General features: G+C 36.6%; 1 long non-coding RNA gene across 1 annotated transcript; it reads right to left on the minus strand.

Annotated features, from left to right (window-relative positions):
* Positions 1-823: 823 nt before the first annotated feature.
* On the minus strand, positions 824-27,900 carry LOC126585537 (uncharacterized). The gene is made up of 2 exons (XR_007610580.1): positions 27,750-27,900; positions 824-1,004 (listed from the first exon to the last, which is right to left on the minus strand). It is a non-coding gene; the product is annotated as an uncharacterized LOC126585537 (long non-coding RNA).

Raw genomic sequence — 27,900 nt, forward strand, 5'->3', positions numbered from 1 at the left:
CAAGAGTATCTCATATCATGCTTTCTCCATGTCCTTCTCCTTGTCTTTGTTTTCCGACAAGGAGAAAGAGAGCAATCAGCCAGCATTTGGTATCAATCTTCCGATCTGGAGCCAACTGCCTGGAACCCCTTCCTGATTGCTTACCTAGCCTTGCTCTCGAGTACTCATCTTCATCATTTTATGCTTTCTCTTCGTCTACCACATCTACCTGGGGGACAGTAAGGGAAGTGAAAATGATACCTCGAAGCATGTGGAGACAATTCAGCTAGGGACAAGGAGAAAGAAAGCAAGAGGTGGGCACTTGGAAAGATTGAAGAAAGAAATAAGGACCAACACCTTTCCCTCGTGCCTGCCCGTTGTGCAGAAGAAACAAGCAGAGAAGAATGCAGCTTGCACAATCATCCCAGCGGAAGGAGTCCGAACTGAGGAACTAGAGAAGCTGCCACATCTGCTTGGAGAACAAATAAGGAACTGCAACATAACCAAAGAGCAAAGCTTCGCCGTACAATATCATAAAATCATCACTTGCAAGTGAAAAGCTAAGTGTCACCCTGTTCAAGAGGAAAGCTGTGGAAAGTCAACAAGCACGACCAATGATTACTTATTAGTTTTATTCATTATCTTTTATCGTAATTTTCAATTTTTCGTTTGCAATTTTTTTTTTTTTTTTTTTTAATTAATTTTCTTGCGTACTTAACTGAATTATTTCTTTTCTTTGCAGGAACTTTTGGTTATTTCCACCCTTGAAGTTGATTGCAGAATTTTAGCTTGGGGGTCATCGCTTGATTTTACTGCAAATTAGGGAAGTTTTCAGTCCAATTGCTTTATTTTGTTTTTTTTTATTATTTTGTTTATTTTATTTATTTTTGCATTATAGTGTTTTCTGACATTGGGGACAATGTCAAGTTTAAGTGTGGGGGTAGAAATCTCCAGAATTTCATTTGTCTCTGTGTTGTTGTTTTTTTTTTTTTTTTTTTTTTTTTTTTTTTTTTTTTTTTTGTGTTCTTAATTAGTTTTGTTTTCTTTAAAAAAATAAAAAAAAAAAATAAAAAAAAAAAAAATCGGAAAATTTAAAAATAAAAAAAATATTGTCTTGTTTCCCTTATTGTTCTGAATCAGATTTTTGTTAGTTTCCCGACCCAATGATATAATTGGATCAAAAATTTGAACCATGATCATCAAGAACTTAGTTAACATGTGTTTTGTGAAATTCCTAATTCTCTTGTTAGTTTTGTACATGTTTGATCATCTTTGAAAAACCAAATGCACATAGCCTTGTTGATGTGAAACTAAAGTATGACTTAAAGCTTCATATGTGAATTTAGTGACCATATACATCCTATGTGAGTTTTTGAGCCGATTGAAAGTGTGTGCATTTTTCATACACTCCTATTCTTTCATGTGTGATGAACTTATGTGAGATACATCTCTAGAACTTGCGTAACGATCTTTCGAAATGTTTGTCATTGATTGCATGAATTTGGAAATGATAGAGGCATTAGGTTTACCACTATGGCCCAAATAACCATGTTTCCCAAAGAAAAATGATATCATTAGATTGCCAATTTGAGCCGTGTATGTTGAGCCTTTTATTTCTTATCACCAGATATGTCTACCCTTATACCTGAAACATTTTTCCTTACCCTTTCCAAGCGAGCAATGCGAAATTGTCTTATGAGAAACGTTGGTGAAATACTGTGAAGATGTTTGGCAAAAGAATAAGTGTGGGGGTATTTCATGTTTGTGAATTAAAAAAAAAAAAAAAAAAAAAAAAAAAAAAAAAAAAAGAAAAAGAAAAGAGAAAAATTGTACACAAAGAAAATAAAAAGTTATTCAAGTTTCAGTTTAAGAGTATGGTTGGAGGTGCTAGAAGAATTGCTGGAGAGCTTGAGTTCTTATAAATCTAAAGAAAAGAATTGCTTGCAATGTAGCTTGGAACTTGTGTTTTCCTATTCTTTCATTTCAATAACCCTCTCCTTAAACCTCATTACGTCCAATAAAAGTCCTCTTGATTTAAGTTTTGCAATTATGATTGTGGAGATGAGATCTTTATGCAAGCTTATGGTAGAAATTTCACATTTGATTCTTTGAGCGAAACACATTAAAACTAAACACATGTGTGATTGAGTGCATATCCCGTGAGAAGGTCGCTAGTTTGCATATGATGATTTTAAAAATAAAAACTTGAAATTGCATTAGCATGGCTATCTCACACACTACACTTCAAGGATGATTTAAAGATTACTGCTAATATTTGAATAAGGAAGATGAACTTGGATTAGTTCCTTGATGCTAGCTATGGTTCTTGATGATTTGTTTTCTTGAATGAAATTCTATGAGGGTCACATAGAGGGAAGCTAATGTTTTTCTTGTTACTTCTTGTTCTTATTTTCTTTGTTTTGCTCGAGGACTAGCAAAAGTTAAGTGTGGGGGTATTTGATCGGATCATATTTATATATATTTTTACTTCGAATTCACTCGTCTTTTCTTGGTTAGTTCCTTATATTTTTGAGCTATTTACGTTATTTTTGTGTTTATAGGATTTGTTATGCAAAGAAAATAAAAATAGAACAAGTGAAATTTTATTCGTGAAAAGCAAATTTAAATTACAAAATTACTAACCCATTGTGACGCTAAATGATAAACTAATATTTAAACTATATGTTTCATCATTTTATATTTCTTTTCTTGTCTAATTTATTTGGAAGCTTTAAGTATTTATGATACTTTTGATATATTGTGTTTGTAGGAGTAACATGATCGAAAGAACTTATTTTTCTGCTATGTGGGGCTGCTAGAAACTAAATGAAAATAAAAGGAGAGCATCGGGAGGAGAATATAGAGGAAAGCAAGCTACCTTTGCAGCTGGAGGAAAGCATAGACGAGAAAAAAAAAAAAAAGACAAAGGGATCCAAGGAAGTCAGAAGACTTAGGGGACAGCATCTGGCAAAGCAGAGAATGGAGGAGTCCACGCGGAGGGAGCTTTGAAAAAAGGGGCGAAAAGAATAAGAGAAAGGAGACAGCTGCCTTGCACAGCAGATATCACGGGCCAGGGAAAAGAATAAAAAAAGAACAAAAAAGCACAGATGGGGATTTGGCAGAAGAGAGAAGTGGGCGGTCTTGGGGGGGAATTAAGGAAGAGGGGGAGCTGCCCTTTGGGCAACTGGAGAAGAAAAGTCAGCGAGAGCTAGCGGGGGAGATAGAAGCTGCCTTTGGCAGCTGGGGCGTGAGCAAGAGAGATAGAGAGGTGAGCACGGGGGAGCTGAGCTTCCCTGGCAGCTCAGAGACTGACGCGGAGCAGTGAGGTCAGCACAGAGAAACAGAAAATGAGGTCAGAGGGCAGAGAGACGTAGCAGGGTGACGAGGAGAAGCAGGGGAGATAGACACGGAGCAGGAGGGCAGAAGCACAGAAACACAACAGATCTTCTTTTCTCGGTTTAATCTTTCCAAACTTCTATTTTATTTTTGTTTTAATAATGTGTAATTAAATTTATTTTGGCTAGAGGTTAATTCAAAGCCATGAATATATTTGTAATATGAATTGATTACCTTCGGTTGTGATTTCATAAGTTGTGATTTCAATTTACTTATCCGTTCGTATAAAAACTGATTTGTGTATGTTGGTTGAGAGTGCACGCTTAATTTACATGCATGAATTTGATGCTAGAATATAAGTGAATTTCACCTAATCGTTATGAACTTATTTTCACAAGTAGTAAAGGTTGCTAGTCACAATCACGTTAAGTAAATTCTTGGCAAGAGTATCATGCTTTTCATAGTTACGAATGCCTCGTCAATGCTTATAGTTTTCACAAAGTTTAATGATCTTTGATTGTATCTCTATTGTGCTTTTCACGTAGGGGACTTTTGAAGAATGTTTTGAATTGTTGTATGCGTTTTCCCGTCCAATTCAATAACTTAAGGAAAACTTGAAGATTAAAAAAGTGCTGTTCACGGTTAATCTGAAGTGTTGAGATTCACAATTTATTGAAAGAACAACTGAAAATCAATTTAAGTTGCATATGTGTCATGTGTGGAGAAGAACCCTCTAGCTAGTCCGTCATTTATCATTTTACCTTAATTTCATGTTTTTGTCAATTCTGTAATTTAATTAAGTTTAATTTACTTTTCATCAAAACCAAACACCCATCCATTATTAAATTATATTATTTAGTTAGTTTTCTTTATTGTTAGTCTTTTAATTTAATTTCCGTCCATTTCAGTTCCTAGTGTTTAATTTAATTGTTTTCATTATTTTGAGTCATTTTAAGTGTGTTTCGAGTTATTAGAGTTTTTAGCCTAATTTTATGTCCTTGAGTCTTATTTAATATTTTTAAATTAATTTAGAATAGATTAGCAATCCCTCCTAATCCCCGGCCTAGAACGATACCCTACTTACATCTATACTACAATTGTCAAAAAGAGGGTTTAATTTGTGTGTCAAGTAATTCTCGCACCACATATTCCTTGGACTTTATCGTTTAAGCATATAACATTTATATGAGACGGCTCAAACAATAATCTTTGCCCTTTATATGTAAAACTAGATTAGTTTAACATGTGAAATGTCCGTAAAGTATCATCACATGATTGGCTTTAGGGCACATTTCCAACAAATACCTTCTGGAGGGTCTACAAGAGTCCAAACCTGATTTTGATACATGGAATCCATCTCGGATTTCATGGCCTCTTGCCATCTCTTTGAATCAATGTCGGACATTGCTTCAGTGTAGTCCCTAGGGTCCTCCTTTGTGTCATTGTCATCTAGAAGGTGCAATTCCGCAAAGTCATTGTCTAAGCCATACCTCTTAGGTGGCTTACTAACCCGTTCAGATCTACGTGGAGCTAGGGGTTCAGGAACAGGGTTGTCAATATGTCGAGTGCTTGTTTGTGGTTCATTATTAATCTCATTAATTTCCATCTCTTTGCTTATAGTTCCTTTGAGAACAAATTGTTCCTCTAGAAACATAGCAGTTCTGGCGACAAAGACTTTCTGGTCGTCAGGATGGTAGAACTCATATCCCATAGTTTCTCTAGGATATCCCACAAAATAGCATCTTACTGATCTCGCTTCAAGCTTAGTAGCTTCAAGCTTCTTGACATATGCTTCACAACCCCAAATCTTAACATGATTAAGACTTGGCTTTCTTCCATGCCATATCTCATAGGGCGTTTGTGAAACTGATTTGGAAGGTACTCTATTAAGCAAGTAAGTTGCTGTATATAGAGCGTATCCCCAGAATGTTACTGGTAGATCAGCGGAACTCATCATAGAACGAACCATGTTCATCAAGGTTTGATTTCTCCTTTCAGAAACTCCATTAAGTTGTGGAGTTCCCGGTGGAGTCCACTGTGATATTATCCCACACTCTTTGAGATAATCTAGGAACTCATTACTTAGATATTCACCCCCTCGATCCGATCTTAGGATCTTTATCTGCTTCCCAGTTTGCTTCTCAACTTCATTCTTGAATTCCTTGAACCTTTCAAAGGATTCTGACTTGTACTTCATAAGATACACATAGCCAAACCGAGAGTGATCGTCGGTGAATGTGATATAGTAGGAGAAGCCTCCTCTCGACGTAGTAGACATAGGTCCACATACGTCAGTGTGGATTAACCCTAGAATTTCAGTGGCACGCTCTCCTTTTCCAGTAAATGGAGATCTGGTCATCTTCCCTTTCAAGCAACATTCACAAGTACCCATCTTGTCATTACCTAATGGGCGGATATATTCGTCTTTCGACATCTTGTGAATCTTATCAAGGTTCACATGTCCAAGTTTAAGATGCCACATCTTTTCTTGGTTAACTTCTTCTCTAGCCCTTTTGGGTTTTGAAGTATTCCCGCTTGCAATACAGTGCATCCCACTATTCGTCTCTAGGTGAAAAAGTCCCTCTATCATATTACCATGAGAGATAATACGACCGTTCAAGTATAAAGTGCAACTCATTTTGTCAAACAATACTGAGTGCCCATCTCGTAAAAGCTTAGAGATGGAAATCAAATTCTTTATACATGAAGGAAAATATAAACAATTTTTAAGTTCCAGGACTTCCCCAGAGTGTAGGTTAAGCATGTAGGTGCCTATTGCTTTTGCAGAGATTTTAGTGCCATTCCCAACTCGCACAACCATCTCCCCATTGCGCAGTGACTTGCTCCCTGCTAGTCCCTGCATCGTATTACAGATATGTTGACTAGCGCCTGAATCAAATATCCAGGAATTGGAGCTCACTGTAAAAGCACTCTCTATGACAGAAATAGTCTCTTCAAAAGTTCGTGTCATAAGGCTCGCAATGTGCACCCTGTATTTCTTCTTCCAACGTTCATCCTTTCCACAATGAAAGCATGTTCCTTTGGATTTCTTTGCCTTCTTCTTATTCAACGTTTTCCTTGTGATTGCATTCTCACTCCCACTGTCCCTTTTGAAACGTTTTTCAAATTTACAGCACATGTCAATCATCTCGTTTAAAGAATGATCCACTCTATTCACTTTATAGTTTACAATAAACTTAGTGAAATCATCCGAGAGAGATGCAAGGAAAAAGTCTTGGGCCATTGATAGGAGCATATTTATGCGACTTAGTTGGCTTGTTCTTGTGCATTTATGTCGTGTTTCCTTAGTTATTTTAATGTTTAAAGTCATTTTCGTGTGTTTTCAGACTCTAAGTACAAAGTATGCAAGAGGATGCATTTTGGAGGCCTTTGGAGCATGTTTCGGGCTTGGAATGGATAGCAAATGCATGGGCCAAGTGGATGGACGAATTTGAGAACTAAAGAGGCCAAGAATATGAAGAATTATGGTCCAAAAGATGAAGAAAACAGCCCAAAAATCTGTCACCCCAACTTGCATTCCTTGCCATGCAAACCACATAGAATTCCCTTTGGATTCCATGCCATGCTTGATCACTCTTGTCCCCTACATAATTTCTAATTTCATGCTTCAATTCATTTAATTATTACACTCAATTGCTTGATACCTCTTGTTCCCTTCACTCATTAGATTTTAGACAACATTTACATCCATTACATGCACCAATTGATGCTCCATCATTCACATTTGGAATCCCATGCCTTGTGTACCACATGTTGCTGCACCTTTGACCCATTTATTGACACATTTTCACCTCCCTTTCCATCTCTATGCAATGTACACAATCATTCATGCCCCCTAGCTACAAGACCACTCCATTTTACCCTTCACACTTTGCATCATCACTTCATTTTCACCCTTGGACCATTGCACACCACACACACAAATTGCCATGCATTTCATCCTTAACCTAACCTGATTTTCTAAGGTTTTTGGGGCCTATAAATACATGTTTACACCCCTTGGCCAAAGAATAATCCCCCATATTCATCATTTTATCACAGAAATTCGTCCATACACACCCTAGGAAGCAAAACACCCCAAAAACACCATTCTAGTGCCTAGAAAACATAACAGCCACTCCACCTTCTTCCACCCTCTTTGCCTAGTTCTCCACCACCTTCCAACCATCAAACACTCTTCCACACTCACCCTAAACCCCTCCATATCATTCCCCATCCATTCTACACCATAAATCCACCCAAAAATCTGTCCACAAGCTTCATGCCGCAACAAGGAGGAAGGGAGATCCATTGATGCACTTGCTTTCCAAGTTGGAGCATTTTAGGTGTTTTCTTTCCTTTGATTTTAATGTCTAATTTTATGTATCTTTGTATTGCAAGAATGAGGAACTAAACCCCCTTAGTTGGGGGGTGATTCGAAACCATGTACATGCTTGCAATATGATTTGATTACATTCAGTTGTTATTTCATAAGTTGCGGATTCAATTCGTTCATCTACTTGATTGATAACTTATTTGTGTATGTTGATTGAGAGTGCACGCTTAGTTTTCATGCATGAATATAATGCTAGATTATGAGGGAGTTTCACCTAATAGTTACAATCTTATAATCACAAGTAGTGAAGGTCGCTTGAAAACGATCGCGTTGAATGAATTCTTGGCACTAGTTTCATGCTCATCATAGTAACGAATGCCTCGTCAACACTTATAGTTCTCATTGTGCTTCATGATTCTTGATTGTATCTTTATTGTGCTCATCACGTAAGGAACCTTTGAGGAATGCTTTGAATTGTTGTATGCGCTTTTCCATCCAATTCATTAACTTAAGGAGAACTTGAAGGTTAATTTAAGCGTATCTAATTAACTTGGGGTGTTGAGTTTCATAATTTATTGAAAGAACAACTGAAAATCATTTTGTTTGCAAGTGTGTCATGTGTGGAGAAGAACCTCCTAACTAGCCTTTTATCCATCCTTTTCATCCAAAAACGTTTTACAATCTGTTTTGTTTTAAAGTTTCTGTTTTGTTTTCAATTTTCGTCCAAAACAAATCCCCCTTTATTTTGAAGTCTTAGATTAGTTAGAAAGTGTTTTGATTTGTGTTTCTAAGTGTTTTGATTCAAGTTTTCATCTAACTTCGTCCAAGTTCTTGTTAGGTTCTCAAAACTGCCCAGAAAGTGGTTTTTAGGCAGTTTTGAGTCATTAGGTTGCTGTTTTGAGTTTTATGTTTGTTTAAGTATTTTAAAGTATAGCTTTGCATTCTTTGAGTCTAGTTTAGTGTTTTAAATTTTGTTTTTATGTTTTTAAGTCAGTTTTCAAGTGTTTAGCAATCCCTCCTAATCCCCGGCCTAGAACGATCCCTACTTACATACTTTACTACATTTGATAAAAAGAGGGTTTAATTTTGTGTGTTAACTTATTTTACGCATCAGCCATTTTCCCATCGATGGAAGTTCCTAAACTTTTAAGATCTTTAAATATCTTTTCCATCTTTTGTCCATGTTTATGGACCGATGTCCCCTTTGCCATTTTGGCATTCATTAGACTACAAACATTTGAGAATCGTACATTACTAGTCTCAATGTCATGCATCTTATGCAAACTTTCAACCATGGCACAAGAAGTGTCCATGTGCTTATGTAGCTTCATAAGCTCCTCACTAAGTGAAGTGAGGATTAAGCATTTGGCTTGTAAGTCATCCTCATAGTGTCTAACATAATTTTGACACTCCTCCTTTGAAGCTAGTTTCGTAGGAGGTACATGAGGTGGGGATTGCTTAAGCACATACAATATGTCTTTCACCTTTGAGACATTCTCAATGTGGCGATACCAAGCAAGGAAACGTTGGCCCTTAAGGCCCCTTTTGTCAAGTACAATGGTGGGTATAATTTTAGGCAAGTCGTTCACTACATAACATAACAGAAATCGTATTAGATTGTTTGTTTAAAACTATTTGATTGGGTCTTTGAATCAAATAGTACCACCCACTATTTTTGGCAAATTCCACATCCCTCAATAGAATTTGAGAGTTATATTGAACTCTTAGCGGGGTATGGGAGACTCACCATTACCAAGCCCACCTCACAATGATACGATATTGGTTAGCAAAAATAATGATGAGAGAATAACGCATTATTCATTTACAACTTTTGTAATTACCCATCCGTTTGGCCTCTAGAGAATGTTGCCTCACGATGATACGATATCGGCACCATTGCACTTAGTCAAGTCATTCCCACCATGCTTAGTTCATGAAGGGGTTCAAGAATAGCCTCACAATGATATGATATCGGCCATCCTCGTTGCCTACACTTACCTCATCATATGTTTATGGACTCCTCCTGGATGTAAGCACATACTTTTAACTCCCCCATGATAGGGTGAAGCCGGTGCATGAGTCACAAACGATTAGAGCCCACCACGGTGGAAGGCCTACGAAGAAATGTTCAAAACATCTCTCGCTTATCAACTTAATATTCGTTTGTCGAGGGAGTAGTTTTGGGCTACATCAAAATCATTTTAATCATATTAAAAGAACATGGGCCTATCACAACTATTGGTCCAAGTTTAATATGAATTAGTAGTTTATAATACTCCCACTATTTCGAAGAAATAAGTGAGACTATATGGAACTACTAACAAATGCATTGCATCCTCATATGGACTATATAGTCATATTAGGTTTTAGGATGATTATGAACCGTTTGATTTGATCCAACACGAGCCTTGTGTTGGACCTTGGGTTTAAGGTAGATAGTTGTTGATTTTAGTTACGCGTTTAATCCAATTAAACCGTTATTTCCTATTGGGCGTTGGACCCAACTATTCCATTTTGCATACATATAAACAAAAGGAATACATGAAATAATAATAAGGGCTTATGCCCTTTTACAACACAAATGATGGACTTATGTCCATTTACAACAAATTGAATTAATCAAATTACATTCAAATCTACACTACCAAACCCAAACATTCATAATGTAAAGCGGCCAATCACATAGCTCAATTATCGAGGCCTTTGGTTCATAATCACCCTTTTCTCAATTAATCACATTAACTAAGAAATCAACTTAAACAATTAGTTTTTGGATCCATAGAATTGATTTAAATGGAAGTAAATGAAATGAAAATCCAATTCTCATTAAAGAGACAAAACAATTTTGTTCTCATCCTTTTGGGCCAAAAGGAAACTATGACCACAACAATTGGGCCATAATGCAAATACAAAAACTTTTGGGGTCACTTTGTAAAAACACAATAGTCCACAACTTCATGTAATTACAACTAGATCCCAAAATTTTATTAATGTAAAAACATCATTAAAGGATCAAAACAATACGTCCTTTAGCGTTTTAGGGCCTTAACGTAAAAACGTAAACTTTTGGGCCAAAGTGCAAATACACAAAAGTATCAAAACTTTATGTAATTGCATAAAAGACCCCAAAAGTACCCCACTAGGGGGTGGCCGGTTTTAGGAGTGGTAAAGGAGTGTGAAAGGGTTTTATGCAAGTTGATTTTGGTGGGTGAGGTAAAGGTGAAATTGATGGTTTGTAAGAAAATGTTTTGTAAAACATTTATGAGTTTTGACAAACATTAAAGCCATTTAATCACTTCTCACCAATAACAATCACCCATCAAATAATAAACCAAAACTTTATGAAAAACATAAAACTTTTGAATCAAAACTTCAAACCTTTTTGTTCTTGGCAAGAACTTCAAGAACATTTGAAGAACACCATGAAAACTCATAATAGCTCCATGAATGTTTTCATTCACCAAAACTCAATTTTTCACCACTCAAAAGAGGGCTAATATCCTAGGGTACTTAGGGGTTCCAAAAGTCACCTTAAAACCATTTTAACAAGACAAACATGAACCCAAAAAATCACCCTAAGGATTTGGCCGAATTTCCCAAAATACATGGCACCAAATTTTAGTTCCAATATTCATGCTTGAATGAAATACATCTACAACATTTGAGATGCTAAATTTTCTAGCAAAATTTACATATTCAAAAGCAAGAACAAAGCTTGTAGCATTTACAACATTTAACTCACATATTATGAAAATCACAAAACCCAAAATGATTCACCATAAACTAGGCCTAGGCTCTGATACCACTTGAAGGAAAAATTTTGTCCTAGCTAAGAACAAGTACGAACATTTGAATACATATGCAAGCTATTAACACTTTAAAGTAGACATGCATTAAAAAACAATTCATAAAACCCATGACTTTCAAAGCCTAGTATATGGTGAACCAATAAACTCTTTAACAACATTAAAGAGAAGTAAAGATTTAGAGTTTCTTTACCCTTGAAGCTCATCCTTGTTTACACAAGGGATTCACCCAAGTGGAGGGCCTTCAAGTCACCTCCAAGCTCCTTGAATATTCCTTGTGATTTTCCTCCTTTTAGTGCTCCTTTGATTCTTTGAGGATTTAAGGATTTGTTCTCCAAAACACCAAAAGTTTGATGTCTCTAAGTCTCCACACCAAGGATGTATTTTGTGAAGATAATATGGATGACTTAGGGAAGAAGAGATTGCTAGATATCCCTCCCCTAAGTGGCCGGCCTCTTTAGAGAAAAATGAGAGAAAGTGTTTCACCCAATTTCTTTAAGAAAACCCTTAGTAGAAATAAAGCTATAAAGTTGATTTTATACTTCATTTCAAGTGAGTGGCAAACTTGTAATTAATCCAAGTTTGCTACCCTCACCCTTATGGCCGGCCTTACCTTTGTTATTGGGCTAATTGCCCATTTTGTTTTAGTTGTCATACAACTTAAACATAATGGGCCTTGTGGACCAAAACGCTTTTGAGCCCCGAAGCCCAAAACCAACTTAAAAGCCCAATACGAACTTTTCGTAAAATTAATTAACTAATTAATTAATCTTGACCATTCTTCAATTAAACCATTTAATTGCTTATCCATTTCATTTAATTTCCTCACATACATCCTTACTCGGTGTACGATCCATTAGGTTCCAATTAGCGAGGTAGTGGGCGATTGTTACTCTTAACGATCGATTGTGAAATTGAAACCACATTTAAATTCTCCCTTAATGATTAGTGTTTGCTAATCGTTTAGGGCTTCCACAAACCATGAGTGACACCTAGCAGTATGTCATGGTTACCCAAGCTAAGTAGAATTGGTTGGAGAACCTATCCAGTTGCAACTACAATGCAATACGGTCATTCTCTAATACAATACTCTTAATCACATTGTTTGAGTGATAGTTTGTTTCATGTCTACTATCCAATGTGATACATCTCTATATGATTCCCTTGAATATGATTTGGAACAAACTTCCTAAGTCATATTCATATGCTTTGGCCAAAGACTTTAGAATCATATCTTAGAGTATTCTCCTTCCACCATGGAAGGTTAGAGATCCCTTGTTGTGCATTCATATGCCTACATGACTAGATAGCTTGACCCTAACAATACCGTGGACACTCCGATAGAATGCCGTTTGACATGATCAAAGATCAAGGACCTAACCATTAGACATCTATGATGCCTCAGGTCAAAGGACTACTTTGCATATTGCAACTTTAGAGTTCATACATGACATGTATGTTCGAACTCTCTTTTGATCGTAGTTCAGTGTACTCGATTACTCTTTCGAGCAGCTATGTGTTTGTCTTAGTGTCCAACACCAAATGACTTGAGACTAGTCATACTCACGCTTGAGTCAACATAACACATACTAACCTCAGCGGATTGTCAATGCCCAATTGGCAATCCTATGGCTAGGAACGTTTTAGGAATGAACATAAGAGAATGGTCTCGATAATCTAACTTACTTAGATCACTTGTCTCTTAGATCAAATACATCCCCTGGATTCCCTTATTGCTTAAACACATGATACAATAAATAGTGATTAACAATAAGCTTTGCCCTCCATTAAACATATAAAAGTTTAATACATTAAGTATTCCAAAAAGCTATTACATCAAATGAGTGGCTTTGTGGGCATACTTCCAACAAAACCAAAGATTGTCTTTACATTCCAATTTTAAGGAATTTAATTCCGTCACTATAGTAGAGATGGATGAATGTTTTGTTTGACAAAACATTGTTCTTTATTAATCAATGATTGGATTATAGTAATCTAATTGATTGTCTCTATAGTAGAGATGATATGGTAGTGTTAACTGTTTAGAATAGAATGATGCTTAAAACCCAAAAGGTTGCAAGATAGTGACTAATCCCAACTGAGTTGTGATACCTCTAAAAACATAAATTACGAGTTGGTCATAGATGGATGCTCTGGATCGTTAGATCCGGATCCAATACCTTCTTGTTAAAATTGTATAGAGGCAAAATGTTTGAATCTTTATTCTTTTGGAAAGAATAAAGAATCACAAAGTTGTTGAGGTTAATTCACTTAGATGTTAGTGGCACTTGTCCACAACATAATACTACTCATGTTGTATGACATTCACCGAAGATCACCCTCGGTTGGACTATAGTTTATTTTAAATAAACACAAGTTCGAATACTTTGCAAAAGGTTTCAAAGAATTCAAGAAATGTAAGTTGATGAGTAAGACGTCTAAAGTATTTACATCCTTAGATTTGATCCAAGGAATGGTAACACTTTAGAATAGTTTTCTTGAAAGATATCAAGGAAAGAAGCATCATATGATAATGGATTTCTCCATAAGGAGAAGAACGAACTTGAATAAGATTTAGTTCATTGGATATTATCAATTACCCATATATAGGATATATACTTCTAAGACAATATGATTGTCAATTAGAAGATCTTCCAAAAATTTTCATGACTCCATAGGATGTAGTTGGAAAGAAAGACAAATCTTAATCATGTTAAGATTTGGGGTTGTGTGCTAATAAGCAATATTTGTTTGATAACAATCTTGTGGGATATCCTTAAATTAACTTTTGGATATCGCTTCTATAAACCAACTAACAAATGTTGTTTTGTTGGGGTAGTTCATTGTAATCCTACAATGTGATTTGCCTAAGAGCAAATGAACGAGAGATAGAACTCAAAGAATGGGTTCTTTGAGAGACAAGATGATAATCAACAAATATAACAACCTAGTTCCTATACCACAAGCTTCAAGGTAGTCAAGAAGGATTTATAAACCGTCTCAGTTGAATGGTTTGAACTTTATGACTATGTCAAAGAGTTGCACCTCTTAATTCGAAGAAATAAGAATGAAAATCCTTATGACTACATTGAGTGTATATATGATATATACTCAAGGAAATGGTAAAGTACCATTTGACCCGAAATAATGAAACCTTCATAAGCTAATTGGTAGCTTAAGGTAACTACAATAAAAAAGAATGGTTGACTTTGAAGAAACCATCTTTGACGTAGTCTTGGTTTCAATTAATTCGAAGATAGCTAGCTACAACTAAATGGTGATTCAATGTTTGGACATAATATGGGTTTCCGAAACCATTATTAAGATGGTCTTAATAATATATGTCGAAAACTATGAATCACAAGACATGTAAGTTGTAGAGATCCATCCATCGTGAATCTAAGCAAGCTAGTGGGAGCTATGAGCATCTTATGAGAAAAGGATCAAATCGTTTGATTTCTCATAAAGATGTAAATGAATCTTTTGTTTACTAGGTTTACAAAAGATTAGTGGGAGTTAATCATGTTCCTAAAATTTAAATATATATTTGATATATTAATTTTGGAAATGAAAAGAATTCTTCTTCGTTAAAGTTATGACTTTAAAACATTATATGAAGATAGAATGTATATGGGAGATATAGTCTATATACATGGGATGGAAATCTATAATGCTATATTTCATGATATAATTGGATTATATCAATCCCTAATAATAGACAATAGATGCTAGGAAGTTTCTCATATGATGATAAACTTCAATTAGAAGGACAACTCTAGTGAGACTAAGAAGTTGCTCTTCTCAACGAGAACGTACTCTTTGACTCCCAAAGAAATAATGCGTAAATAGAATCCTTTATGCATATGCATAAAGGTGATTTATGTATTTCATATTGTATGAAAAACATTGATATGAGTTGTACCTAGAACGGTACAAGACGATATCAGTGCAAGCCCAGGATCAGAACCACGACAACTGTCAAGTGAGTCCTTAAGTATTTAAGACATACTAAAGGATAGATTCCTCAAAGAATGAGGAAGAATTAGAGTGACGTAATGGAAGCGTAAATGCATTAGATTATGAATCTAATCCATCATTGGATATTTCTTCATTATGAATGAAGAGATAATCAAATATCTCTTTATTATGACTAAAGAGATATTTGGATGGAAACATTAAAAGTAATGACTTTAGTGTTGGAAATGTGCCCTAAAACCAATCATGTGATGATACTTTACGGACATTTCACATGTTAAACTAATCTAGTTTAATATAAAGGGCAAAGATTATTGTTTGAGCCGTCTCATATAAATGTTATATGCTTAAACGATAAAGTCCAAGGAATATGTGATTGGGAGAATGCAATCTAATGAAGTTAGATTCATGAGACCATTCTTTCGTAGACACATCCTAAATGTTCCTGATCATAGGATTGTCAATTGGGCATTGACAGTCCGTTAAGATCGGTACGTACTGTGTCTTCTCTCAGGGAGAGTGACTAGTCTCGAGTCATTGGTGTGTGTGACATCAAGACAAGTACGTAGGTGCTCAATAGAGAATGAGTTCACTGAACGTGATCGACGAAGAGTTCTCATACTCATGTCACATGAGAACTCATGGTTGGGATAATGCAAAGTAGTCATTTGACCTGAGACATCATAGTTGTCTTGTGGTTAAGTCCTTGATCTTTGATTGTGTCAAAGTCACTCCATCAGGAGGGTGTCCACGGCATCGTTGGGGTTAAGCCACTTAGCCATGGAGGCAAGTGAATGCGCAACAAGGGATCTCTAACCTTCAAACTGTTTGAGGGAGAATACTCTATGATATGATTTAGAATCTTTGGCCAGAGTATGAATGAGATTTAGAAAAGTCGTTCTAAATCACATTCAAGGAAATCATATAAGCACACGAATCACATTGGATAGTAGACATGAACTTATAAACTATCAAACCAAATAATGTGGTCAGGAGTATTAGATTAGAGAAAGACCGTATTGCATTTGTAATCCCAAACTGAATAGGTTCTCTAACCTCTTCTGATTAGCTTGGGTAACCATGATATGCTGCTAGGTGTCACTCATGGTTTGTGGAAGCCCTAAACGTGTGTAATCACTAAAGGGATAATTGAAAGTAAGTTTCAATTCACAATCGATGTAAAATGGTTTTAATCGCCCACTGCCTCGCTAAAAGGAACCTAATGGATCGCACACCATAAGAGGTGGAGATTGGAGATTAAACGGAGATGAGTAAGAATGATTAAATGGTTTAATCATTTATTTATGGCAAGGATTAATTAATATGTTAATTAATCAAACGAATAAGTTCGTTAAAGACCTAGGGGATAGTTTTGGACCTTAAGGCTCAATGGACTTCGAACGTCAAGTCCATTGACTTAAGTTGTATGACAACTTAATGAATAATGATTCACAAAGGCCTAATTAGCCCAAAATACCCTAGGGCCGGCCATGATGCTAAGGGTAGTGAACTTGGACTTATTTACAAGTTTGCCACTCAAATGAATAAAGGTATAAATATGACTTTATAGCCTAAAATTCATTAGGGTTTGTTTTGGAGAAAATTGGAGAGAACATGTCTCTCCATTTCTCTCTAAAGAGGCCAGCCCCTTGGAGGGTGTATCTAGCAATCCCACTACTCCAAGGTCACTCATTTCTTTTCCAATCTAACCTTGGTGAAGAGACTTAGAGGTTCTCTATTTTGGGAACTTGGAGAATCCTATTCTTCCATCCAAATCCATAGATTTAATATGCAAGGAATGAAGGCCTTCTCTTTGGGTGATTAGCCTTTGCTTATGCAAAGAGGAATCTACAAAGGTATATTTCTCAACTCACTTTGATTTGAGTTGAGTCTTGGTTCACCAATCTACTAGGCTTTGAATTTCATGGTTAATGTTTTGTTTTTAAGTGCATGCAAGCATGATTCCACCTTTAATTGTTAATTGCATGCTTATTGATGTTGCTTAAATGAACATGTTTTCACAAAATAATCCTTCATTTAGTGTGTTCCATTATGAATGCAAAATATATTGCCATAAAGAAGCTTACAACAATGTTGTTTGGATGGGAAAGTTCATTTATGAACTCTCTATTCGGTTCCAACCAGAAAGTGTCTCTAGTGTACCGACACTACGACACTAATGGGGCGATAGCTCAAGCCAGGGAATCAAGGTCTTATCAAGATCCGAACTCAAATGAGAGACTGAACCACATGATTAAGAATCATGTATAATGGTGACGTCGTTATTCTCAAGGTTGCTTCTATGGATAACATATAGATATCCATTGTCTAGGCCTACTACTCAGCCATTTATGAAATCACTGATGACCAAGCTGAACGGCTCTAGTGCAAGTGGGAGATTGTTGGAAATGTGCCCTAAAACCAATCATATGATGATACTTTACGGACATTTCACAAGTTAAACTAATGTAGTTTAAATATAAAGCGCAAAGATTATTGTTTTAAGCCGTCTCATATAAATGTTATATGCTTAAACGATAAGTCCAAGGAATATATGATTGGGAGAATGCAATCTAAAGAAGTTAGATTCATGAGACCATTCTTTCGTATACATATCCTAAACGTTCCTGATCATAGGATTGCCAATTGGGCATTGACAGTCCGTTAAGATCAGTACGTGCTGTGTCTTCTCTCAGGGAGAGTGACTAGTCTCGAGTCATTGGTGTGTGTGACATCAAGACAAGTACGTAGGTGCGCAATAGAGAATGAGTTCACTGAACACGATCAACGAAGAGTTCTCATATTCATGTCACATGAGAACTCATGGTTGGGATAATGCAAAGTAGTCCTTTGACCTGAGGCATCATAGTTGTCTAGTGGTTAGGTCCTTCATCTTTGATTATGTCAAAAGTCACTCCAAAAGGAGGGTGTCCACGACATAGTTGGGGTTAAGCCACTTAGCCATGGAGGCAAGTGAATGCGCAACAAGGGATCTCTAACCTTCAAACTGTTTGAGGGAGAATACTCTATGATATGATTAAGAATCTCTGGCCAGAGTATGAATGAGATTTAGGAAGTCGTTCCAAATCACATTCAAGGTAATCATATAAGCACACGAATCACATTGGATAGTAGACATGAATAAACTATCAAACCAAACAATGTGGTTAAGAGTATTGTATTAGAGAAAGACCGTATTGCATTTGTAATCCTAAACTGAATAGGTTCTCCACCTCTTCTGATTAGCTTGGGTAACCATGATATGCTGCTAGGTGTCACTCATGGTTTGGGGAAGCCCTAAACGTGTATAATCACTAAAGGGAGAATTGAAAGTAAGTTTCAATTCACAATCGATTTGAAATGGTTTTAATCACCCACTGCCTTGCTAAAAGGAACCTAATGGATCGTACACCGTGTAAGGTGGAGATTGAAGAAACAATGGAGATGAGTAAGAATAATTAAATGGTTTAATTGTTTATGGCAAGGATTAATTAATATGTTAATTAATCAAACGAAGAAGTTCGTTAAAGACCTCGGGATAGTTTTGGACCTTAAGGCCCAATGGGCTTCGAACGTCAAGCCCATTGACTTAAGTTGTATGACAATTTAATGAATAAAGATTCACAAGGGCCCAAAAGCCCAAATCCCTTTTGTGGCCGGCCATTTGATATGAATTAGGGTTTTTGGTTCTTTAGGTCACTTAAAGAAGTGACTATATAAAGAACTTTATAGCCAAAATTCATTAAGGGTTTCTTTTGGAGAAAATTGGAGAGAACATGTCTCTCCCTTTCTCTCTAAAGAGGCCGGTCCCCTTGGAAGGATTAGCTAGTAATCTTTCTCCTCCAAGGTCACTCATTTCTTCATCAATCTTACCTTGGTGTGGAGACTTAGAGGTTCTCAATTTTGGGAACTTGGAGAACCATTTCATCCATCCAAATCCATAGATCTAAGATGCAAGGAATGAAGGCCCTCTGTTTGGGTGATTAGCCTTTGCTTATGCAAAGAGGAATCTACAAAGGTATAATTTCTCAACTCACTTTGATTTGAGTTGAGTCTTGGTTCACCAATCTACTAGGCTTTGAATTTCATGGTTAATGTTTTGTTTTTAAGTGCATAAAAGCATGATTCCGCCTTTTAATTGTTAATTGCATGCTATAGATGTTGCTTAAATGAACATGTTTTTCACAAAATTTCCTTCACTCTTAATCAGGTTGGATAGACCTAAAGTCGTTGGTAGAGATGTGATTTAGATATAACATTAGTATGCGTAGTATCGCATTCATCTAGACAACTAACTTTCCCACATTTGTACCTAATCACGTATTTAATTAAATTTGGTTACATGTATTAAGAAACATGGTTCAATTAACTCATATTCGAGGACAATATCAAAAAGATTATCCATAACTAAAAGAAACACCAAATGTGAATCCAAGAACATAAAGAAATGTTCACAAAGTAAATGGTTTACTAAGGGGATTCGGCCAACAAGGCCATCCATGTCAAAATTCTGCTCTTCCAACGATGTTCGGTGAAGCAAAATTGTTTCACATAGTGACTACAAGAATGGTACTCCTTAACAACATTGGCAGGGGCACGAACATGTGCATAACCAATGATCTATTCCATCAAGACGGAAGTAGATTCTACAGGGTTAAGGTTTGGAAATATTATCCCTTATTCTTGAAGTTTAGGGTTTTAGGTGCCAAAGATCACGCTTCGAGCATGATGCCACACCTTGGTAGGCCCTGATTCTACTATATGCTGTAAAAACAAACTTGAAATTGGATTGTGAGAGAGACAGACCCAGACTTGGGTTTGGGAAGCTCCAGCCAAAGCTAAATGGGTTTGTTTGGTAGGTCTCTGCTGAAGTAGAGCAATACCATCCAGTGCACCTTTGTCGAAGCAAAGCATGCCCTTCGGTGCATCCCTACCAAAGTAGGGTACCACCATTCGGTAGACTTCAGCTGAAACTGGGTCTATATCGTTCGGTATCTCCTAGCCAAATTGCTGGGGTACCTTTCTCTCGTAAGTATGGTAGTAATCAGATTTGAGAATTTGGTAAACTTCTGTTCTCTACAATGTTGCTTTGAAAGCGAGTTCGAAACAAGGAAGGATAAGAAAAGTATTCTCTTGTCAAAATTTGATTGGATTTATAAACTTCAAAATCTTACTCATTCATGGATGTAATCATGGTATGCTTCAGGCAATATCTTTCATGATTAAATAGGTCATAGAAGCAAGCCAAAGAGCCATAGAATCCTCATTCGGGAGGTATTTCCATTTATAATGCTTCGGGCATAAGTCTTCGAATGAAGATTATGGCGAAGGCTTATTTAGCTTTTCCATACCATTGTTAGCTTCAATGGTTTCTCAGTTTCTTGATAGTCAAGTGGAGATTCACGTCTTGTATCCACATAATGTAGTTTCAATTCGAAACTTTTCGAAACAGTGAAATCAAACTTGTTATGGTTCAACAATTCGCTGAATAGAGGGAACAAGATTGTGATTGGTGCTATAGAAAATAAAATATCCATAAGCATCAAAGTTAGAACATTTGGGTTATGAGATATGGTTTACATGAAAAACGTCGGGTTTTCATGGGTGTATTGTTTTATGAAAACTTCGGGTTTCAAAGGCACTAAATTCAAAACTACAGGTTTGAGTTTAGTGATGAACTTCTAGTTCATAAATGGAGGTACCTGTAAGAACACATAATACAATATACAACTAAGTGTAGTGGATTTGGGTTGCTTTAGGAACCCAAGTGTGAGTGCTTCAGGACTATGAAAGTGAGTCAACGGTTCAAAGAAAAGAAATAATTTATTGAATTGTTAATTGCCAATTAGTGGACTTCAAGCCAATAATTTTGGATTAATTGTCAAATTAATGGACTCCTGGTCACTTTAATTAATTCAATAGATCATAAACATCTAGGTTTGATTGATGGACTCCAGGTCACTTTAATTAATTCAATAATTTTGGATTAATTGTCAAATTAATGGACTCCTGGTCACTTTAATTAATGGACTTTTGGCCAATAATTTTTGGCTTCGGGCTAAGCAATAATAAAATTATAGGCCTAGCCCCCATGCTAGGGCTATGCTTCGCGCGCAACCAAGCTATTGGTTTTGGACCACAAAAGGCGCGCGAAGCATAGGCCTAGCATGGGGGCTAGCTTTGGTGATCTCGGGCCGAGACAGATAGCGAGCACAACAAGCAACGCTTACTGCAGGCGGGCGGGGTCCATGCGGGCAAAGCCCAGCAAGCCTAAGCTTGCTGTAGGCATGGTGGGCCAAGGCAGGGCAGAGCCCAGCAAAGCTTTGAGGGCCTGCTGGTGGACTTAAGGCTTCAAGCCCGATTGGAGACCAACCCAGGTCGAGGCTTGGTAATGTGTAGGGTGTTGAAACGAGTCGTTCTAGTTGCAGCGTAGCTGTAAGCCAGCCAGCTTGGCTCAGCAGCAAGGTGTGGAGTCGCGGCTCAACCACGAAAAAATCCTAGATTTCCTTTTTTTTTTTTTTTTGTTGTTGCAAATTATAGGGTTAAATACCCTACTTGCTTCTAAATTAATTTCAATGCTTTGACTCATAAATTTCACATAGCATAATTGCGTATTGCACGAACAAATATATATATTTACACAATATATGAACACATATGCAATTATATAATTGAAAGGAAAATATTCATATAGGGGGTTCATGCATCATGGGGAATGTTTTCATACTTCAAGGTCATTTTCAAATATCTTAATTGGTTTAAAAGAACCTGATTGGAAGAAAACAACTGAGCCTTTGAATTTGTAGAAGATCCTTCTCTGAAAGCCGGAATTGCATCTCCAATGCGTTGCATCACATTCAACAACGAAAAATTAAATTGAATCAATAGCATGTAGATCAATTCAATAAAATAATAAATTAATCATAAAAAGAATGATTAAAACGTAATACTCCCCTGATTAAAGATCAAACTCTATTTAGCACAGCATCGAGAGTGTGCTGCTAACATGTTGTAGGCTTAATTTACTAAACAATTATGGAGGCCATAGTGAGAGAGGTGCGACACAGAGAGAAATAGAGAGATGTGTAATTGTAAGGTGTGTGTTGTATCACCCTATTGTGCCTTTATTTATAGAGTAGGGAAGGTTAATTCCTTACCCTAATAGGATTACAACTCTAATAGGATAATATCTAACCCTAGGGAATATTCTAAGATATCCCTAGATTGTAATAGCCCATCCCTAAAAATTATGATTTTATAATTTTAATAAGTGAGTTTACAAAAATGCCCTTCGAGGCAAAGTGTTGACTTTTGTTGACTATTGTGTCATGTCATGTAAGGTTCGTTTTCTTGGCATATTATCGTAGTACTCACTGTTACGAACGTGTGGGTTCAAACGGAGCGCAATTTGGAGTTATAACGAATGAGATATTAACGTTTAAAGTTGAGGGCAAAATTGTAAATTAATATTTTCTAGAAAACTCCAGATTTCTGGAGCCAAATCAGGAAGGCCACGTGTGTGGCCCAGATTTAAAAAAAGAATGTATGGGTAGTGCAGATGGGAAATAAAAGAGGAATAGGGGAGAGAAATTGAGGAATGAGAAGAGGAGAGAGAAAGGAACGGACCAATTAGAAATAGAAGAAATGAGGGGAAAAGAGAGAAGAAGAAGGGGGAGACACAGCTTGGCCCGTGTAAACCTTTGGACTCGACCCATTCCTCCATATTTTCCAATGGTTTTCCATCGAATTGGACAAAATTAACATGCCCAAGCTTCATTTTGTCATTCCCTCTTCCATTTTTACCTAAAATTCGAAGGAAATTGGGGTAATTTGGTGAAGAACCGATGGTGGGTATTCCGAAGCCACGACAACGATTCACCATTTCCGAATGGATTTTGGTCAACCATCACCACCCTCAGGTGTCTTTGGAGTCCAAGAACAAAGGCCAATCAACATTGGGGGCGTCAGAGTTGTTTTGGAGGTCGAATCAAACACTCTTTATAGGGTTTCTGGCGGATTTTCGTGAAATTGGGGCTTTGCCAAGCAAAATTGGCCTTGGTCGTAGGCGACGATCGTTCGTGACACCTTGATGTTGTGCTCGGGAGTTCTAGCGTGGACTGCAGGTGAGTGGGCTTTTGATTTTCTATGTATACTGATGCGAAATAGATAAGCACACAAATTAAACCCTCTTTTTGTCAAATTGTAGCAAAGATGTAAGTAGGGATCGTTCTAGACCGGGGATTAGGAGGGATTGCTAAACACTTGGAAACTGACTTAAAAACTCAAAAACAAAGTTTAAAACACTAAACTAGACTCAAAGAATGCAAAACTAAAGGTTAAAACACTTAAACAAACCTAAAACTCAAAACAGCAACCTAATGACTCAAAACTGCCTAAAAACCACTTTCTGGGCAGTTTTGAGAACCTAACAAGAACTTGGACGAATTTGGGTGAAAACTTGAATCAAAACACTTAGAAACACAAATCAAACACCTACTAACTAATCTAAGACTTCAAAATAAAGGGGGATTTGTTTTGGACGAAAATTGAAAACAAAACAGAAACCTTAAAACAAACAGATTGTAAAAACGTTTTTGGATGAAAAGGATGGATAAAAGGCTAGTTAGGAGGTTCTTCTCCACACATGACACACTTGCAAACAAAACGATTTTCAGTTGTTCTTCCAATAAATTATGAATACTCAACGCCCCAAATTAACCGTGAATTGCACTAATTAACCCTCAGTTTTTCCACTAGTTATTGAGTTGGATGATTGCATACGACAACCCAAAACATTCCCTACAAGTTCCCTACATGAATTGCATAATAGAGATACAAGCAAGAATCATTAAGTTCTATGAAAAACATAAGCATTGACGAAGCATTCGTTACTATGAATTGCATGAAACTTATGCCAAGAATTCATTCAACGCAATCGTTTTCAAGCGACCTTCACTACTTGTGATTATAAGATTGTAACTATTAGGTGAAACTCCCTCATAATCTAGCATCATATTCATGCATGAAAACTAAGCGTGCACTCTCAATCAACATACACAAATAAGTTATCAATCAAGTAGATGAACGAATTGAATCCACAACTTATGAAATAACAACTGAATGTAATCAAATCATATTGCAAGCATGTACATGGTTTTGAATTCCCCCCTAACCGAGGGGGGTTTAGTTCCTCATACTCACAACACAAAGTTTATTGAATTGAAACATCGAAGACATAAGAAAGATTACACCTAAAACGCCCAACAATTCCACTTTGAATTTCTGCACGTCAAGCTCCTCTTTCTTCTTCTCCTTGCTGCGGCAGAGAGGGTTTAGGGGATTTTTGGATGTGATTTTGGTTTTGGAAGGGAGTTAGGATGGTATGGTGGTGCGGCAAGGGGTATGGGTGGTGTATGGAGGTGTAGAATGGTGGCTGGAGTAAAGGAATGGTTGCGGCAAGAAGTGGGAAGTGGCTGGTTGGTGAATGAAAGTTGCGGCCAGGTGGGGAAAATTATTTGGACGAATTTCTGAAGTATGGAGAGGGTGATGATCTGCGGCCAAAAGGCTTAATGAATATATAAAGGCAGTTAAAAACCCTAGCAAATCAGATTAGGGTTTCTAGAAACCCAAATCCACCAGAAAATGGGCTAAAACAATCAGAATTTTAGTAGGAAAAGGCCCTAGGGTGCGGCAAGTTTAATGGGCTAGGGTTAGGGCTTCTAGAATGCCTTGCAAGGCAAGGCAAATAGGTGTTCTAGAAGGGAAAGGTGCGGCTGATTAATGGGAGTGTGGATAGGGCTTCTAGAAAGCCCAAAACCAAGAGAAAATAAGCCCTAACCCACAGCAAGGATGAGAAAATATTCTAACACCTTTCTTTGTGTCTTCCAACGCTTCGGACCCTTCTAATGTTGCTCAAACGCAAGGCCATTCAGGTTTAGGAAAGATCAACCCAAAATGGAAACTTTTAGGCTTAGCTTTCCTACTTCAAGTAGGAAACCTCGTTTGAGTAGGAATCTTCCTTCTCTCGGAATCCATCTTCAACTAGGAATCCCTCGTTGATTAGGAATCCTTCTTCAGTTAGGACTCCTCCTCGGACTAGGAATCCTTAAATCTTCAACTTCATCCCAACCTTATGTTCCAAGCATGTACTTTTCAATCCAAGCTCACTTTTTGCTCCAAAAAGCTCCAAATTGCATCATTTCATGTAATATGTCCTTTAAACCTGAAAACACATGAAAGTAGCTTAAAAGACTACTTTAACGAAGAAAACATAACGAAAATGCATAAAAACTAGCTAACTAAGGCGCATAAATATGCTCCTATCAAATTCCCCCACACTTAGCTTTTGCTAGTCCTCGAGCAAAACAAAGAAACAAAAGAAAAACAAAACGAAACAAAACAAACAAAACACAACCTAAACCTTCCAACATTTGCCTCAGGGATTTCCAATGCACATGACGTATTAAAGATTGTTATCCCCACAGATTTGAGTCATCTTTACACAAGCACATACTTAATCATAGTCACCACTTACTAGTTCACAATTAACCAATTAAACGATGTTTTGAATGTAGTAACATGCCTTAGAGAATTCGCTCAATTCCTTACAAGATATGCACTCTATTTTCACTCAGATTTTCTAACTACACACCCTATACTAGTTATATGTGAGAGGATTGATGTAGATATGAAAACGAATGCTCACATATACGTATCACAAAGAACGCAATTTCTAGAGTTAAGAAGCATGTTTAGATATGATCTCATGAATGGAATGCTACTACTTAGATGCGAGAACCAGTGACACCATATGCTCATACCAAATTCAAACTCCACAAATTGAAACACATAACACTCAAGATAGAAGTTAAGGGTTGTAATGGGGCTTGGGGTGTTGGTTAACAAGGAAAGGATAGGGAAAACAAACGTTCTTCAAGCAGTAGTACGCAAAGCAATGAAATAGAGACTTAGAATTCACTTAGATTGCAGAAATTAACTTTAAAACACAAGGGGAAGACTTAAACAACTCCTTAGGGCCGAATTCATTGTTTTGGACCCTTACTCCAACAAACAATACTTTGGAACTCTTTTTCTCAACTTTCCATATTTTTTTCTTCAATTTTTCTTTTTCCACGAAATTTTTTTTCTTTTCTTTTCTTTGCCGTGCCTATGGCACACAATTCCTCATGAAAAACACTTCCCCCACACTTATTTTCTGCCAACATAAATCAAAAGGAATTCAATTTGAATCATGCTTTACTATGCTTCAAGAACAAGGGTATGGATAGTCCTACTCTAGGCTAGGTGAGGGTAACATGGGTTAACAAAGAATAGGCTAAACAAGGCTCAATGGGGTTAAAAACCTACAAAACATAATAACAGCGAGGATTTACGGCTTTTTGGCTATGGTGGTGGTCACTACATGATGTGAGAATTACTTGACACACAAATTAAACCCTCTTTTTGACAATTGTAGTATAGATGTAAGTAGGGTATCGTTCTAGGCCGGGGATTAGGAGGGATTGCTAATCTATCCTAAATTAATTTAAAAATATTAAACAAGACTCAAGGACACAAAACTAGGCTAAAAACTCTAATAACTCGAAACACACTTAGAATGACTCAAAATAATGAAAACAATCAAATTTTGCACTAGGAACTGAAATGGACGGAAATTGAATTAAAATACTAACAACAATGAAAACTAACTAAATAATATAATTTAATAATGGGGGTAGTTTGGTTTTGACGAGAAGTAAATTAAACTTAAATAAATTACAGAATTAACAAAAGCATGAAATTAAGGTGAAATGATAAGTGACGGATTAGCTAGAGGGTTCTTCTCCACACATGACACATATGCAACCTAAATTGATTTTCAGTTGTTCTTTCAATAAATTGTAAATCTCAACGCCCCAAATTAACCGTTAATTGCACTAATTAACCCTCAGTTTTTCCACAAGTTATTGGGTTGGATGATTGCATACGACAACCCAAAACATTCCCTACAAGTTCCCTACATGAATTGCATAATAGAGATACAAGCAAGAATCATTAAGTTCTATGAAAAACATAAGCATTGACGAGGCACTCGTTACTATGATTTGCATGAAACTTATGCCAAGAATTTACTTAACGTGATTGTGACTAGCAACCTTCACTACTTGTGAATATAAGTTCATAACGATTAGGTGAAACTCCCTTATATTCTAGCATCAAATTCATGCATGTAAATTAAGTATGCATCCTTAATCGACATACAAAAATAAGTTATCAATCAAGCAGTTAAGCAAATTAAATCACAACTCAGAAATCACAACTGAAGGTAATCAATTCATATTACAAATATATTCATGGCTTTGAATTAACCTCTAGCCAAAATAAATTTAGTTACACATTATTAAAACAGAAATAAAATATAAGTTTGGAAAGATTTAACCGAGAGAGAAGAAAGTGAAGCTTTGCTCT

Source organism: Malus sylvestris, chromosome 10, assembly GCF_916048215.2.
Source record: "Malus sylvestris chromosome 10, drMalSylv7.2, whole genome shotgun sequence".
NCBI lineage: Eukaryota > Viridiplantae > Streptophyta > Magnoliopsida > Rosales > Rosaceae > Malus > Malus sylvestris.